The 19,191-nt window shown below is 37.4% G+C and overlaps 1 protein-coding gene across 1 annotated transcript in view; it reads left to right on the forward strand.

Moving 5' to 3' along the window:
- GREM2 (gremlin 2, DAN family BMP antagonist) overlaps nucleotides 1-19,191 on the forward strand; it is a 32,845-nt gene that overhangs the window by 467 nt on the left and 13,187 nt on the right. The window lies entirely within an intron of this gene.

The following is a 19,191-nucleotide window of genomic DNA, read 5'->3' on the forward strand; positions in this document are numbered from 1 at the left end:
GCGCAAACAAGACGCCGCCGGACGCGGGCCGTTTTTCTTTCTTTGGGGCAGGCATAAGACGCGCGTGGGCACATTCTCGAAAGCGTCGGAATCTCTTTCTATCTCTCCCCTCCCCATGAAAGGAAGGGTCAGAAGCTGTATTTTTTTTCTCGCCTTTGGGGAAGATTCCCCCCCCGTATTTTTTTTTTTTTTTAATGGATAGCGTAGCATCCTAGTCCGCTTTCTGCTCGTGAGCTGCCCTGCCCTTCAGGCTTTTACGTTTCTCAAATCAAAATCACGGGTTCTAGATAATTACCAGGCGGATGCGTAACTTCTAAGTAACCACGTTACATCCTGGTTTGTTTGAAGCAAGGGGTGGATCGGACTGTGCTCCGCAGCGGAACACCATTCTTGTTGTTGCTGCGGGTGTAAAGTTTAGTGCTAAAGCTTTTATAAATGCTGCATTTCATTTTTTTCTTTTTCTGAATTTTGGGATAAACCCGGTTTAGGATTAAATGATTTTGGATAGGCCTGGTTTAGCGTAATTAATCCTAAATCGGGATTTAAAAAAAATAACCCAGAGGAAAAAAGATCTAAGTACATACACCAGTTTATAACCATATCCTTTTGAAACACGGAATGTGACTTTATTTTGACCAGGAGTGTTACAGGGATAGAAATTCATCCTTGCTATGGGAGAACATTTTCCTTTTAAATTGAACCAACATTTGGAAATTTTTAGTTTTTAAATTTCATATAAAAATTTAGGAAGCTATCATACAGAAACCTGGAGAAACTTTTAATTTTAGTGCAGGAGTGTGCAAGTAGTTACCTAACTTTCTTTAGGAGATTTTAGGAGGATAAGATAAGTAGCCTGACTTTATTTTCAAGAAAGCAAAATTCTTACAAGGAGAAAAGAGGGAGGAGGGAGAGAAGGATGGGAATGTGGACAAGCACTCACATTGAAAGCCTCTTGAATACTGTAAGTTGAACCTGAGTTCCAGCCAGTTCCAATCACTGTAGTAAATGGTTTTTGATGTAAATCTACAGGAATCCAAACAATGCCTTCTGAATCAAATAGCAACAGGTGCATGGTCCACTCTGTGGGCCTTAATTAGCACTTTGCATATCAGACCACAGTGGTGCTGCTGCTGCTGCATGCTAATTCACTATGAAATCTAACATCCGTTCAGGTTCTTGACTTCCCACCAGCACAAATACAATGCAGGCACTGTGTTTTCCTTGCAGGGTTTATTTTCTTTTTTAACATGTTGAATAAAGTAAGGAAACAAATATTGTTGAAATCATTGTTCTGATATGCTTTGTGTGGACTGAAACCAAGCAAATGTAGTTTTCTTTAATCTCTGTGGTTATATTTTTCTAGCCTTTCTTCTTTTGTTATCTGTTTATTATAAACTTGAAAGTAGAAACAAAGAAAGCACTTTTGAATGAAGGCTGATAAGGAAATGGTCAACCCAATCCATTGACCTTAAACATGTGGGCTGGAAATTGAAATTTACTCCTGATCCCAAATATTTTCAGGTGTAATGAAAGACACTGCAGCTGGAAGCATATATATTTTGCCCTTTGAACTTATATTTGATTTTTGCTAAAGAGCTGCAAAGGTGGTTTTTAATATGCTTAATTCTTTGACTGTAAGATTTGCTGATTTGTCATATATGAATCTTCTAACTCAAGTAGTTGGAGTCAAATGCAATAAGTTTAAAAACAAAGGTATTTTTCATAAATAATTCAGAAGATGAATTGCTTTTGACTCAGTGGGACTGTCTTTGGAATAGAGATGCAAGAGTTCTAATGTAAGTCTTTTGAATACATTGCTTGTTCTCAAAGCAATTTGGGGGAACATGGGACATATTTGTTACAACTACACTTATAAATAGAAAACATTACTTAGATAAATGATTTCATCTAGCATTGGACTGGTGGGATATTTGTATTGTAACTTTTTGGAAACTCTTGGATATACTTTGGAAAACAATGTGAGAGTCTTGACTTAAAATTGGAGGTGAGTAATGAGCCTTGGTTGATGTTTTCAAGAGTCAGCTTCCTAAGGAGAGCTGGTTATTCAGGGAAGCACTGGAAGAAGTCTTGTTAAATGCTAATGCTAAATATTTAGCATATCACAATTATTTTAACAGGGTCATTGCTCTTTATATCTTCTCAAAAGAGTTATTTAAATTATAGTCTATCCATCTATCAATGATGTCAGAAACCTGCATTAGCAACAGATTTTTATTTAAAAAAACTTTTTTAAAAATAAAGAGAAAATAACCTAGAAAAATCAGAACAATGAATTTATAAAACAATAAATAGTTTTGTGATACCATAGAAGTTGAATCTGTTTCCTTTGGGTGGGAGAGTCCTGCAGAAGACAAGTTTTGTTGAGCAGAGGAAATAATCTGAGAGAAAGGGATGAATCTTTCCTTTACAAATGTCTCCTTCTGTGGTTCTTGTGCTTATTTCCTCCGCTCAGAATCTGTTCCTTAGGGATGAAGGACCTTCAGGAAGGAAAAGAAATGATCCTGACAGGAGAACCTAAACTATGCAATGGAGTGCTTTTGTGTTCCAACAGATCAATTCAGCTGTCACTTTGGAAATTGCTAACTCTGCTTTATATAATTGCTAAATTTATTCAGAGAATTGTATAATGAGAAAATGTGAAAATCTTGACTGGGTTTCCTTAAGATCCCTTTGATGAAGGAATGGGTTCTCTGATGAAGATGCTTTTCAGTCTTCAATTATATCAGTATCGGACAATTCTGTCTTTTCCCTGGAGAAACCCTTCTTACAATAACCTGGAAGTTTTAGCTGATAAACTGCAGAAAGATGTGAAGCTCCTTAGTAAAAGGAAGCCTCTAGTTTCCTCCTTTTCTGTGTCTTATACATAGGGGCACACAGACAGTAGTAATAAAAATACTTAAATACACCAGGGAGATTTTCAATGGCTCCTTATTTGCTTTAGTTAGCAGATCTGCAGGAAACTCAAGACAAATCCTGTGAATCTGTCTGCCTTGTGGCTTCAATCATTCAGGATGGCTGTCTTTACTTCAGCACAGATACACCTATTGTAGGAGGTCAACAACAGTTATATAAATAGTTGGTGGCTACCATTTGTGGATCATTTTATTGGATATCACCATATCTTTTGACAGGGGAACCTTTAAGCTTATGTGTTGAGCAAGCTATTTCATATGCATCCCTTCATGTTTGGTTTTTTTATCCCATCTGAAAATTCTTCATTTTTCTCTTTTGATCAAACTAGTAGATTGAATAATGGCACAATTAAGAGTTACTCTGTTAGCCTAAGACAGGGGTCCCCAAACTCTTCAGCTCATCAACCTCTTTATGAAGTTTCAGATTGTTCATTGGTATCCAAAATTATACTGTGTGAATATAATTAATAAATGTAATTTTAATACTACTATGAATAGTAACCATAAAACATAATATTTAAAATATGAAAAATATAAGATTTAACATACATTTATCATTAATGGGAAGGATGCTTCTGATGAGAGACAACAAGGGCTTTGATATTTGATTGGAGAATGAGTTTTAGTTGTAAATCACTACACTCTTCCAGGTTCAGACTATTTATATCCAGTATGTTCAAGTTCAGTAGAGCATGAACTGAATGGCTAGCAGGCAGCCAAATAACTACTTTGTGTTAGCACTGTAGACTCCTGACTAGTGTAACATTGTAGATAGATAGATAGATAGATAGATAGATAGATAGATAGATAGATAGATAGATAGATAGATAGATAGATAGATAGAACATTCCTGTTGACCCCTTGGGTAGTCCTATTGACACTTGAGAGTTAATATTGATCACTTTGGAGAACCCTGGCCTAAGATAAATTCATCTAAAATTTGAGAACTTCAGCTAGAGAGGTTATTATAGGCAATCTAAATCCAACATTTATAAAACAAGTTTGTTTCTTTTAATAATATGACATTTGAAGTCTCATTGGAAATGAGCCTGTCCTGGACAGTCCTGGACCTAGCCATCATTACTTTACAATTAAAATTTATTATTTCAGGGGAGTTCAGCGGGATGTTTACTATGACTGAGTTAAAGGAACATTGAAAGTCAAACTAAACACAAGAGGAAACTGATAAATGCATGTTGTACTTTTGAGGTCGCTGCCCAGCAGTATTGGGAAGTTTATAGTTTCATTTTCTTGGTTGTTCAGGCTTCATCATATGGACATTTATAGCCAGCCCTTTATAATTGTGCCAGATTTCACAAAGGTTGGGAAATTATGATTGAAATTTGTAACATGTCATTTTATTCAGTTCTGTGAAATTATCCTGCTTTTATTGTTGCTTTCCAGAGACTTTATTTAATTCTTGGAACTAATGACTGGGGTTAATATTTAAGGAGACAAAGTGATAAACAATGATTCTCAAAAACAAAAGCAACTATGGTGTAAGTAGCCATAATCTTGGGAATGTATGGAGAATCTTATAATTCAGTTGCATTTCTAAAACTGGCATCTTGTCTAATTGAAAGAGAATAATTTTCTGAAAACTTGGGTTTATTGCTGATTGCCAAATCATGCAGTGTATAAGAGTACTTTTAAAGAACAAAGTTAGAGGTCAGATTACTGCTTCTCAGATTTAAAAACATAGCACAGGATGGCACACTGTTATGTGCCAAGATGAATGGGAGTAAATACTTGAGAAATTGAATAAGCAAAGATCTTTAGCTTAGAGCAGCTGATTTAATAAGCTGTGAGGAATATAGTAGAGTTACCTTGCAATTTGTTCTGATGGTAGGAAGGCAGTAAAAAATAATTAATGATATCAAACTATCAAAAAGAAACCACTAGTGTTTTAGCAAAGTTTCTGGGTTTGCTTGAGGACCGAAATTTAATGTGTAGGAGATGGTATTATGTTGTTTGGATTTGTTGCCGAATAGGGAACATTACTTGTTCTTATAGAAAATTAGATTGCTTTTCTATCAAATATCAATTGGTGCATTTATTTCAGTGACTGTAGCTTAAAATAATGAAGAAAGCCAACAAAGGAAATTATAAATTTAAGTCCAGTCAGAAAGTCTGGATTTTTCAGATTTGCTTAACTACAATTTCCAATATCCCTTCCCATTGGCCATAGCAGAGCTTTTTGAAATACTCAGCAATCACTAGAATAAGAAGATCTTGCACCAGTGACATTTAAACTAATGCAATAAGTTTTCCATGGAACTGCCTTTGAAGACCACTCAAATACTACAATTGGTCAAAGTGCAGCAGTCTATATGTTGGGATATGCTGGTTATAGGAACATGTAATACCAATGTTGTGGGCACTGCACTGACTACCAATGAATTTCGCTGTGCAGTTCAAAGTGCTGATTTTGTCCTATAAAGCCCTAAATAGCCTAGGCACTTTCAGAAGCATCTTCAAAGTGAATCAACCCATCCTATATAAACATTCTGGGAAAGGCTCCTGGTTCTTTTGCACTTCTGTGATTTGCGGAGACCAAGGGGGCTAGGAAGTGCAAAGTCTTAATCATGGCCCTGATTTTATACAATATCGTATAAATAAGATTGCCACTTCTCTAATATCATCCCTGAAAATAACAGGGAGCATTTGATAACTAAGTTTGCCATCATTTATTTTATTGCTGTGATAGTTAATATTTTCTGTTAATGTATTTTTTTAGTTTCTATTTTAATTAGCTTTTTTGCTGACAATATTTTTATTATTTACATTATAAATATTTTAGTTGTCACTTGTAAACCAGAGAGTTTATTATAGAAATACAATTCTTCTTGTGCCATATCCGTTATCGGACGATGGCGATCATGTTGGCGATCCTGTTTTTATCAGCAGCCACACGAAAAAGTGCTGCTGAGTTTTATCCAAACCAGTCCCTTAGATTTTGAAGCCACAATGTTGTTCTTCTGCCTGGACCTCGTTTGCCTTCAATCTTTCCCTGGAGGATTAAATGGAGTATGCCGTATTTTTCTGGGTGTCGGATCACATGTCTGAAATATTCTAATTTTCGTTTTTTGAAAAGCTACAGGTTCTACAAACTTTTGGGCTAAGTACACAAATGTCTGTTAATGAAAAAAAAAGTCCTCTTATGAGACCCAGAAATTGTGATTCTTGTCTTTGGGAATGATCCTGCCATTAGTGTAGCTCCTACCCTTACGTTTAAAGGAAGTATTGAAGATCTGGTTACTCTCCCAGAGTTTAGACAGGGTGATTGATTGTGAACCCTCCTCTTGTCCATTTGCCTGTTTTGATTTCATTGGACTTGTTTTGAATACTTTGCTCTTCCAGTTTAGTTGTATCTGTCATATGCTTCACATATATATTCTTAGTTGTAAGCTGCCCAGAAAAATTTTGGAGCCAGGAAGGCTGTAAATTAATTAAATAAGCTGGTTAAGAGTCACTAATGGAGAGAAAATCTTTTTTTCTTCTTTGAATTTTATTTCTTATCCTACTTCATTTCTTCATACTGTATGTTATTTTTGACAATGAAATAATCTTTCCTTTCCTGCTGACTTTTATAGAGCTGATTATCTTTGTGTCACATCTTAATACAGCTTCTTAGCTAGCCTTGTGGATGGCAGCACCTGCTGACTTGTTGGATTTAGAAGTTTAGCAGGGTTAGGACTGATTAATACTTCAACGGAAATTCTACAAATGTAGACTAGACTGGGAAATAAACAGACAAACCAACAATATCAAAACATCATTCTGGAATAAAGCAGTGGCAAACCATAGTCAAATTGTTGCCAAGAAAACTACTTGGTTTTATTGATGCAATCATCAAGATCAAGCTTGATTTCAGAGTATCTTTGTTTTTAAGCACAGCCTGCCTTTGTGCCAGAATTTCCATTGCTAAGCAAGGTGGTTATTAAGTGAGTCACACCCATCTTTATGACCTTTTTAAGATGGTTGTTAAGTGAATCACTGCAGTTGTTAAGTGAATAATTGTCAGTAAGCAAATCTGGCTTCCCCCATTGTCTTTGCTTGTGAGAAGCTGGCAGTGGAGGTTGAAAATAGTGATCACATGACCCTGGGATGGTGCAATCATTATAAATGCATACCAGCCACCAAGTGCCTGAAGTGTGATCACATGAATGTGAGGATGCTGTGACAGTGCGAGGACTGATCATAAATAGCATTTTTTTTTAGTCCTGTTGTAAATTTGAACAGTTGCTAAATGAATGGTTATAAGTCAAGAACTACCTGTACTCCAGACTGGTACTCAGTCATTGTACTTCACTAATTTAAGAATTGGTTGGTACTTTCATATGAGACCATCAGGAAATTCCAGGAGTAGAAAATTAAAAAAAAAAAAACCAAGAAGGCCAAAAAACCAATGTACCATATTAAAGCACATTTTAAAATGCATTTTTTTTTAAAAAATAACAATACTGTAATGTACACAGGATTATGGAATGGGACAACTTTCCATGGTCAACTCGCCACAGGACAATTCAAAATTTAGTTATTTAGTTATTTTTTTGTCATTCACATGTCATTTTGCCCCTCCTTTTAAAGATAAGATAAGATAACCCTTATTGTCATTTTTTTACTGTGGGTACAACGGCACCCATCAAAAATGAAATTTAGTTGCCCACTTTCAAAGTGAAACACATACACAACACACACCTAAAACATACTATGTACAACATATGTATAGACTGACACCCCTACATATACATATGTATATTTGCACCCTTTCTTTGAATGATTCTAGTCCAGGGGTAGGCAACCTTGGCTCTTTTATGACTCGTGGACTTCAACTCCCAGAATTCCTGAGCCAGCATGGCTCAGCTTGGAAACTCTCCCTTTCCCCTCAGCATGGCTGGCTCAGGAATTCTGGGAGTTGAAGTCCACGAGTCATAAAAGAGCCAAGGTTGCCTACCCCTGTTCTAGTCCATCATTTCTTTGATATCAGTGTAACTATTGTCCTGCGGCAATTTGGCCATGGTAGGTTGTCCTAGACTCACAAGATCATAACCTGCAATGCTTTCCTTTGTATATACCGTATTTTCCTGAGTATAAGACGACTTTCTAAACCCTGAAAATCTTCTCAAAAGTCGGGGGTCGTCTTATACGCCAGGTAGCTGTTCTCTGAATTTAAAACCAATCTGCCCCCTAGTGGCCAGCCCTATTTTTTTTTTACAGAAATAAGCACTAACACAATGTTTCTCAACCTTGACAATTTTAAGGCATGTGGACTTCAACTCCCAGAATTCCACAGCCAGCAGGACAAAGCATTCAAAAATCCCGTTTAAATTTTTAAATTTTTCTTTACAAATGTAAACCCAGCAAACACACTGTTTACCAGCTATTAAGTGATTTATGTTTTAAAAAATCAATAAAATATATGGGGGAAAAATACCAGCTGAGTTCAGGAAGCATTAGGGAAGCAGTGGTGGGCAACACTCGCTTTCTAGCAGCAAAGGAATGGAGCTCCTATTGTACTCATCTATAAACAGAAATTCAATATTGTACCGTATTTTCCGGCGTATAAGACGACTTTCTAAACCATGAAAATCTTCTCAAAAGTTGGGGGTTGTCTTATATGCCCAGTCTTATACGCCAGAATATACGGTATGTTGATGATATGATTCTCAGTTGTATCTTGGTACTCAGGCTGTGCCAGAAATGCCATCAATTTATTGAACCAATATCTGGAGACTTATACAGGCTAGATGTGTAAAACTTAATCACAGCAAGATAAGAGTTCCTGTCTGTGTACAGAGGTTTGCAATCAGCAATGACATTGTCATTCTTGGGACAGCAGATACATAACAAGATCACTTGGATTCATGGCTGACAGAACTGAAGAAGCTTCTTGAATAAGAAGTGAAAATATCTTCAAGCAAAACACAGAAAGCCCAGTTGCCTCTTAAAAAAGCACCTTTGGGACAACCATGATCTGGCTCTCCATAGACATTTAGTATTGACCTCATTCTCATAAAGTTCAGGAGCCTAAGTCTTGCAAGTACTGTTTTTAACAGCTGTGTTTGTTATAAAACAGCCATCTGTTAGAAATCAACTTTGTCCCCATATAGTTACCTCTCTGAAAACTGGGAGATTGGAGGGTCAGTCTATTGCTCTTGAGTGTTACATGTGACCATTGTATGTGAAGATTAGATGAGAAAAGTCTACATGAAGAAAGAAAAAAAAACTTCTCTGAAAGCAGATTGTTAGCATCTGGCATTTGGATGTCAAACAGTTGGGGGCATACAAATAAGAGCTATCCCCCTTTCCCAACCATCCATAGTCAAGTTATGATGCTTAGCTGTCTCCTCCTTGTCCGCTTCTTGGTTGCTGCATGTAATATGAAATTCTGGAAAACAGTAAATGTGGCTCTTTAAGGTCCTAATATATGAAATGTCAGAAATACTTGTGGTGTTTGTAGTGCTCTCTGAGCTTGATCATTTGCATGCAGATGTTTTATTACCCAACTAGATAACATCAGTGCACTCTTTCCTAAGTGCACTGAAGTTACTTGGATAATGAAACATCTGCAAGCAAATAATCAAGCTCAGAGAGCATCAAAAACTTCATAGCTTAACCTTGAGTTATATATATTTTCTTCCATTGTAGAAATACTTGTTTCAAATCTTTTTTTTCCAAAACAATTTTTATTAGTTTTCCATTTTACACCAACACAGCTTAAGAACCCACGTGGAAACATGGTGATTAATTTTTTAAAAAACAAACAATAGCATAGTAAATATATACACATTATTTCTTAAAAATTTCCCTCTCTATATAGAATATTATAATCAAATTAATACATTTTCAGATGAACTCTTTCATTACTATGTCTAACCATCAACTGCATTAATCAATAAAAAAATTAATCTATAAAAACGTATATTTCTTCACACATTTAAACTTAAGCTTAAAGAACTCTCCATTTATTTAAAAACATCATAATCAAGTTGATATCTTTCTAAAACCAATTTATTCACTAATATAACATTTCATCCAAGTTATATAATTAAAAATAAACTAACATTCTCTATTTATATTGTTATAAGCTCATTAAAACATTTCTAAAACAAATTTTCATTGAATACATCACTCTATGTATCTATATAAATTTCATTAGTCAATAAAAATTTACAAACTCATTATCCATTCCAAAGATCCTGTATCATGCTTTCTTAATTTTGCAAATATTTAATTTTAAACTAACATATTCATTTACTATTCAGGTGCCCCAAGTGTTTTTTTATTTAAGCATTATTAACTCCAAAAATAAATTATTCTCTTTCTCACCAATATTATATTGTTTTTCACTGTTTCTCCAAATCTCCAATAGTTAATTTCATCATTTCCCATATTTCAGCTCTTTCCTCATTATACCATCTCTAATATTAAAAACATATAAAGCCCTTTTAACAAAGTCCAAATCCAAATCAATCCAGATCGCTATAAAACCTTTACCACATTACTATAATCAGATTTAATATTTATATCTTATTCTGGGTTTCTTTCTAGTCCAAACAGGTTTCCATAATTGGGTCTCCGCCTACCACACTATACACTCCAAAAAGGAAGCTCCCATTGTGCATTTTGTTAAATTAGTATAAAAGTTATAGTTAATCTGAATGACTCGTAGAAGATCATTTCCCCTTTCTTTTAACGTTGAATACATTTCAATTAAAATCCTTTCTTTTATATCGTCCTCCTTGATCGCGTTTTTCTCTTCTTCCCATGTTTTTTTCTCTATCTCAAAATCAAATGGCGTCTGCAGGCCAACTTGTCCTTCTGAAGTGAGATCGTCCAGTTACTTATCATAAGTCCTTTGTCCGTTGATGTCAAGTCTTTTTTCCAAAATCAATTGATAGTCCAACTGTGAGTTTACTTCTTCCACCTTGATAAGCGGAGCACAAGTCTCTTGTGTGTAAACTAATGTTTCACTTAGTCCTTGTCTTTTGCCTTGTCGATACAAAGAGATCTCCTTTGAGCAAGCAATTATCTTCTCCGTATTTTCCAAAATTTTGTCCAAAATATACTTATAAGTAAGATCTACACCGGTTTCCTCCATCTTTATTATATTTCAAATCCTTATCCTTTTGAAGGACACTATATTTAAAAAAACAATCACAATATCCATCTCCTCCCAGTTTCCTTGTCTTTTTCCTTTGTACAAAATGAAAGCCTTTCCAGTGAAGAAAAGATAGCAAGTACAATGAATAGATTTGTCATAGAGTGTCCCCTAGAAAGTAATCAGATATTCAATCCTTCTGGACACCATAAAAGTAAAAGCAAACAATATTCTCCAAATATTATAAAAAAACTTTCTTGAGGCTCCCAATATCCAAAAATAAAATCAACCATTAAAACAAAAATAAATTTAATCCTTTGTGCATCTCTTCCCCCATTTAAAAAGCCGCTTCACCAGAAAAGGGAATAATTCCAAGAAAAAAAAAACTTTTCACAGGTGTAAAGAAAATAGAGGTGAAAGGAAAGTCTCACCGAGTTCTCCACGGTGGGTCCATTTGCTTAGCTGATCTTGTGGCTTGCAGTTGGCGTAGCTAAATGATCGGCCATTTTACTGGCCGATCTTTACCCTGTCGGCCCAAAGGAGATACTTGGTGCACAGAGGACCCCGCCGCTCCTCTGCAACTATCCGAGAAGCCTCCTCAATGGTAGATGCTCCTCCAGAGCGTCTTTTCGACCCTCTAAGGGGTCTACTGGCAGGGGAAACTCGATCGGCAAAGGAACAACTCCCTTCGCTCGACCGCACCGCTGCGAACCGGACCCGGAAGCCTCGTTTCAAATCTTTTGACTATATAATTCCCTTCTCACCCTTATGGGTGGTATGTGTCTTTCTCAGTCTTGGGTCTTTTATCAGAGTTTGAGAGTTCTGGACAGTATCTTAGCACTGCCCTCTTCTGGACAGATATTTTTCTGAGTTCTATTGGAGCCATTACCCAACTTAGGAGTCAGAGACCTGAATTCTCTTACCACTATTGGGACCACTTTAGCTTTTACTTTCTACATCCTCTCTAGTTCTTCTTTAGGCCCTGGCATTTCTCCATCTTCTCATATTCTTCTTCCCGATGTTGCTGTCACTTGGCATTGCTACATCTATCACCATTGCTGTTTTTCTGGTCTTTGTATATTACCATGATGTTCGGTTGATTGGCCAGTGCTTGCCTGTCTGTGAATCTGGAAGTCCTGCAGGATCTTATCTCTGTTATTTTTCATGAACTTCTGTAGGATCTCCAATTTAGACTTGGGTGGATCTAGCCTATATATTGCGCAGATGTTTCTGTACATAAAGCCTGCTTTTTGTGCTGTTTAGTACATGCTGTTTCTGCCTGCATCTTACATCCTTACACTATGTATTGGAGTGTCTCTGAGGTCTCTCTTCATAGTCTGCACCTTGAGTCCTGTCTAGTGTAGTAGATTCCTGCTTCTATAGATCGGCAGTTGGAACAGTGCATCACTGTATTTGATGGTAACTTGTGCAAGCTGTCTTGAGTTGACTTCCAGCACTATCTTCCACAGTTTCACTGAGTTCTTGAAGAAGGCCTTAGTCTTCTGTTGACTTTGTATAGTGCAAGGCATTCACAGATCCATGTGTTTAGCATACAGTGGTCAACTACGTGTACATGAAAAGCCCACAAGCATAATGTGAACTCAAGAGAACTTCAGGGCCAAGAAAATCATACTTAGAAATTTACCTTATGTGATACCAGATTCCCCTCCTAATATGACATCTTTCAATGTTATCATTGGGTAATGAAAGCAAGCAAACAACCAAGTTCAGAGAGCACCAAAAACTCTATAGTTCATCCCGAGCTACATAATACTGCACTTCTGTTAGATAAATACTTGTTTCATACTTCTTAACTATATACAGTATGTCTGTATGTGTTTGTGTGTTTTACAAAATCAATTAATTCATAATTCTGTTCTTTTACTATATTACATTTTTTTCCAATGATAGATGGTAATTTTTATAAGGGGCAGAAAGAATAAATGTTTCCTTCTTATCTCAAATAGTCACCAAACAGGCTTCGTACTTTTTCATCTGCTGTTAAGAACAAGGAACCAGAACGACACCACGAGCTGATGAGAAGTTTCTTTATTGTTACTTGCCTTGTTACAAGAATCTCATCAGACTAGCTATGCTCTCTTGGGAACCAGGGTCCAAGGATTTTGGGGTGGGGGAGTCAGGTCTCAGCCCCTTCCTCCCCTGCAGGGATCCCAAGCTAGCCAGTCTCTTAACCCAGCCCCCTACTCTAGCTGCAGATCCCCCCACATCTGCAAAGGAATTATTTGTGAGATGCCATATTAAGAGGGGATCTGATATTGAAGAGAGTGAGTTTCCAAATATGTTTTTCTTGTTCCTGAAGTTCTATTGAATTCACATTATGCTTATGGGCTTTTCACTGAAATGTAGTTGACCACTGTAGAAAAACAGGCTCTTTGGTCTTATGACTGTAATTTGTTAGGTTTGATATGAAGTTTATGAGGGAGCAGTCCATAAAATTCATTATAATGATGAAAAGTACAGATTTCTGTGTAAGTTCTATTTATATATTCCAGGACAATTTCTATCATAACATTGTACAGTATGCACAGTATTTAATGCATTTGCAAAGGTATCTTTGGGAGAATCCTTGTAACCGAAACACCATTAGAGTACTAGGTAGTCCAGCCTTAACAGAAACTAATAGCAAATAATTTTAATAATAATCACCTAAGCTCTCCTTTTCAGTGGAGGTCACCTTTTCCTATCGACTCATTTGATTAAAATGTGTCTGTAAGCTGAAGCCAGAGTTCACATATATTTAACCAAACCACTCTCACACATATTTGCAAAACCTCTTTACAGAGATAACTTAATCAAGAAAATATCAGTGTTTTAATAAGGCACATATAGGACATTCCATCTGGATTCCTTTAGGCTTTTTCTCTTAAGAGAAAACATACCCTGTGTTCAAGCAAGACACATTTTCAGCTATCTGTTGGGAATGGGTGGAATCCTGGACACAGCTTAGAGCAAAATGAACCCTCTGAACTGTTCACAATCTGAATACAAACTGTACATAATTTAGAATTTGTTTTAATTCATTCTTATTTCTGGATGCTCACTACTGTCTACGTAGGAGTGTGTTTTGACTACAACTGCTGATCACAAGTATAAAAAAAGCTATCAAAGATGCCTTCCAGTAGCTCTCCATTCTACTTTGGTTACATTCTATTTCTTCTCTTCTCTGTGAACGTATTCTGTACTTTCCAAACTGATTGGTAATTTCATGATTATTAAGGTTTGGAAGAGGAAGAACTTGTTTTCAGCGGTTGCCAGGGAGATCTGCTTTGTAAAAACAAGTTTAAAAATGTAATTTTTTAAAAATATATGAATTATTCAATAGGCCAGTGCACCAGAAAACAATCCCTTCCGTCGTTCTGTACTCCTACCTTTATCATTTTAATTCAAATTCCCTTCTGTTCTCCTGTTCATTTATTTGAAGCAAGAAATGAAACTTGTAACCTTACTCAATGTAATATCTATACCCCAGAACCCCTATACCAGGGGTAGGCAACCTTGGCTCTTTTATGACTTGTGGACTTCTACTCCCAGAATTCCTGAGCCAGCCATGCTGAGGGGAAGGGAGAGGTTTCCATGCTGAGCCATGTTGGCTCAGGAATTCTGGGAGTTGAAGTCCATGAGTCATAAAAGAGCCAAGGTTACCTAACCCTGGTATAGGGATTCTGGGATATAGATGTTACATTAAGTAAGGTTACAAGTTTCATTTCTTGGTAGGTTCTCTCCTTTACTATTAAAGAGCAGGCCTTGCTGGTGAGGCAACTTGTCATATGCCCAGATTTTAGAGTTTTCTTATGTGTTGTTTAAAAAACCCTCTTACTGTGAGAATATCCAAAAGAGCTGCAGAATTCTTTGAAGAGGTGCTTTGCTCTGATGAAAATTCAAATGAAGCACCCACTCAAAGTCGCTCTGAGATGCAATGGCGCCTCATGGGTCCTAAGAACAAAGTGAAGCAGCCATGTGGCTTTGCTTCTCTGTGCTTCACAGCCCCTCCAATATCTGCTGGCACTTCCTAAAGCTGGAAGAGGCTTTTCCACAGGCACAGCCCCTACTCGGAAATCTCCTTCAGCAGTTGTGTGTGTGTAGCTGGCTGGTTTGTGAGGAGATGGCTTGCAGTGTTCCCAGTAGTGCAGAAGCTTGAAAGGTTGAGTGTTTTATTGAGGTAAATGCATTGCCTCTTTGCTTTGATGAAGAGGTTTATATCATTTCAATGGCACATTACTCTTCATCAGTATGAATCTAATTCACCTTGTACAGGTAGTCCTTGTTTAATGACTGCCTCGTAGAGTGACTGTCCACAGTTATGATGGTGATGAAAAAGCAACATTGTGACCAATCCTTGCATTTACAACCTTTGCAGGTCTGTAAAGCAAAGAAAATTTGAAATAAGATCATAAGCACAGTCACTGTTTCACTTAGTAACCACTTTGCTTAATGTCTAGTTTCAATTTTGGTTGCAAAACAAGGACTACCTGTCCGCTATCCACACTTTTTTATGGTGTATGAAGAGCAAAATCTTGGGCTGGCCTTATCAGCAAGATCAAGTGTCAGGATCATCATCATTCCTTTGAAATTAAATCTTCTTTTGGTTGTAATTAGATTCTAGCTTTTATTGAATGTTTCAAGATTTAGGGACATGTTACAACCTTCCGTAAGCATCAAGAGTTTCCTTTCCTTATTCATGCAGAGCCTTTCCAAGCCATGTGGAATGGATGGAAGACCTTTCTAGGGATGATAGATCACTCTTTTTTCTGCCAGCACAATTGATAGGTCATCTCATTTGTTCTCTCCTGGAGTGGTTTATATTCTGTCAAGCTTCTGAATCCCATGTCCTCTGCTATAGAATAAGAATAAGAATAAGAATAGAATAGAATAGAATAGAATAGAATAGAATAGTTGGAAGGGACCTTGGAGGTCTTCTAGTCCAACCCCCTGCTTAGGCAGGAAACCCTATACCAGTGATGGCAAACCTTTTAGAGACCGAGTGCCGAAATTGCAACCCAAAACCCACTTATGTATTGCCGGGTGCTAGGTGGGTGTGGCCCACTCAGTGGGTGCAGCTACAGTGTGCTTGGCAGATTGGATGGGCATGGCCACTGGATGGGTGTGGCTGCAGTAGTCATGGCAGATTGGGTGGGCATGGCCGGGCGTGGCCACCTTGATGTTGCTTATGGAGAGGGACACCTGTGGGAGCCGGGCAGGGTTGGGGAAGATCCAGGGGGTCTCTGGCGGGTGGGATAGTGGGCTCCCCAATGGTGGCTCCAGGTTGACTGGCCTTAGACCAGTGATGGCGAACTTTTAGAGACTATGTGTGCTGGGGCGATGGCGCGTGCCCACAGAGAGGGCTCTGTGTGCCACCTCTGACACACATGCCATAGGTTTGCCATCACTGCCCTACACAATTTCAGACAAATGGTTGTTCAATCTCTTATTAAAAACTTCCAGTGTTGGATAGTGAACAAAATGAGGATTTTCTTTTTCTATCTTGACTCTCTGTTAGAGTGCTTGCCTTGATGAATCTTTGAAGTATCTCCTTTAAATAATTCATGAGGCTGTGCCATATCCAACTGACAAAATGGACTCCTTTGCTAAATGAGAAAATTCCTGCCTGGATACTTAGTCAACAGGCCTCACTGAGGCAGAGCAACCAGCCTGTAAGATGTAATGTACCCTGTTGAGCCAAATCCCTGCAAATCTACATATCACCTTTCTTTATTATACAGAGAGTATGTGGACCACTCTAAAATTCTGTTGAGTCAAAAATCTACCTCCTCTCAAATATTGATTTACTATTTTCTCCTAGAAGATTCTGTCCACATTTCCTTAATATTTTTGGTAATTTATGCATTTTTAAATGACCAAAACCCCCAGGATGCTGCTGCTGATAATAATAATAATAATAATAATTTTCTGAACAGTATGTAGGCCAACAAACTGGTTTAATCTAAAAAAATAAAGAGACATTTCTCCAAATTGACTCCCCTTCACCATTCATAGCAATATCTTCCCTGTTACATGATGATTCTGAATCACTGCCCTGCCTATGGGACTGTTACTTAACTAAATGTATTACTTAATTAACTATTTATTAATCAAATGTATACAGCAAGCCCATCTCACCAAAAGTGATTCTGGGCGACAATGTAATTGTACTATTTGAACGTTACCTTCAGCACATACAGTATATGGCGCGGGGAAGTGTGGGCACCACCTCCTGAGCAGTGTTTGTCTTTCATGTAACTGAAAAGAACAACAAAAGTTGGATGAAGATACGCATAAGTAAATCAAATCTCAGAAAGGATAGACGCATGCATATATGATAGATAGATAGATAGATAGATAGATAGATAGATAGATAGATAGATAGATACCGTAGATAGATAATTATAGCTAGTTATAGATGTTTCAATTAGTTATGAGCTTTTCAGGGGTTCTCAACCCCCAGTCTGTGGACTGGCACCAGGTCGCAGCTTGCCAGCAACTGGGTCTTGCAAACAAGCGAAGCCCAATCCGCGGGATGCAGGCAGCAACAAAACCATGCCCTCTCTGGTCCTTGGAAAAATCTTTCTTCATAGAACTGGTCACTGGTGCCCAAAAGATTGAGGGCCTCTGCTTTAATAGGTGACAAACTTTACGTGGTTATGATGAACAGCTAGTACAACCTAGCTAGTACAACTGTAATGCTTGCCTTATAAATCAAAAGTTGATCATTTGAGCTGATTAGAAAGGAAGAAGGGAGTCATGTAGTTTTAAGGAGGCGGGACAGATAAGTTTGTAACAGCAGTGAAGAAGATTGGAAGTTGTTTTTTATATATCTTTTTCTTTTTCTATTTTCTTCATTTTTTTCCTATTTCTTATTTTTTCTTTATTTTCATGTTTATCTTTTACCTATGTTAAAATCTATAATAAAAATTATCTATGGTTGCTGATTTGAAATCAGGAGAAACTTTTTTGAAAGTAGGTTTGTTTTCTCTGAACCTTACTAATATTGCTTTATTTATTCTTTTTTTTAGCTTCATTCAAACTATTATCACTTTTTTCCCAGTCACCTGAGAGACACAGAAGGGTTTTACCCTAAGCTTCCAAATAGTCGAGAGATTCCTTCCTCTTTGAAATAGTCCAGTGGTTCTCAACCTTTTTAATGCCGCGACCCCAACCTGTTGTAAGTCGAGGACTAAACTGGTCATAAGTCAAGGACTACCCAACCGGTCGTAAGTCAAGGACTTTCCCTGCCCGGGAGCGCCGCGCATGCGTGGTGCCGCCCCCTGCGCCGGCCGAGGCGTAGCTGGCAAGCGGCAGAGACGGAGCAGGCTGACCACCGGCTGGGCCACCAGCTGGCCCAGCCCAAGGGAAGTAAGGCACCCTCCGGAAAAGGGGAAAAAAATGGCAAACAGCCTTGCTTGGTGACCCCCATGAAATGGTCTATCGACCCATAGGTTGAGAATCGTTGAAATAGTCAGTGAATTGGTGTAGTTAGCCTGCAAGAAAATAATATGCTGTACTCTAATTGTATAGGAATACATGAGGTTACAACAAGGAAAAATGTGTTCATAAGCAGAAAAGTATGCCATGATACTGCTTTGAAGATATCCTTCAGAAACTATCCTAACTGGGGCAATTGTAGGTAAGCCCTTAATGTAAGGCAAATTCTTAAATTATTGTAATATGTCCTGGAATACTTCAGCTGGGAAATGTGCACTGTTAAGTGTACATAGGGAAGTAAGTAACAGACATTGAAATACAGTCTTACAGAAAATTTTCACAGCTATATAAAGATGCACTTGGATTCACCTATGACAACTCTCATTAGTAAGCTCACATTGTCCTCCTGTAAAGTTTGCCAACAGCTTATATAAGAAGAGAAATCAAATAATTTTATTTTTTTTAATTTGATTTTTAGTGCACTCATGAATTGTTCACAAAAATCAGTCCCTTTGTTATACTTTTGACTCACGTACTCTTTCATTTTAACCAAGATCTAATAATAGATCTATAGCTCATAATAGATTAGCCGTAATTACTGCCCAGTGGTACCATTACTAAATTCTTCATTTGTACAGGGGGTTGCATTGCACCAAGGAAGATTAGGGTCAGCTCTGCATTGCTTAAACAATTTGCCTGGTACGGCATTTGCTA

The sequence above is a fragment of the Crotalus tigris genome, unplaced genomic scaffold (assembly GCF_016545835.1).
Source record: "Crotalus tigris isolate CLP2741 ecotype Arizona unplaced genomic scaffold, ASM1654583v1 scf7180000018155.2402879, whole genome shotgun sequence".
Classification (NCBI taxonomy): domain Eukaryota; kingdom Metazoa; phylum Chordata; class Lepidosauria; order Squamata; family Viperidae; genus Crotalus; species Crotalus tigris.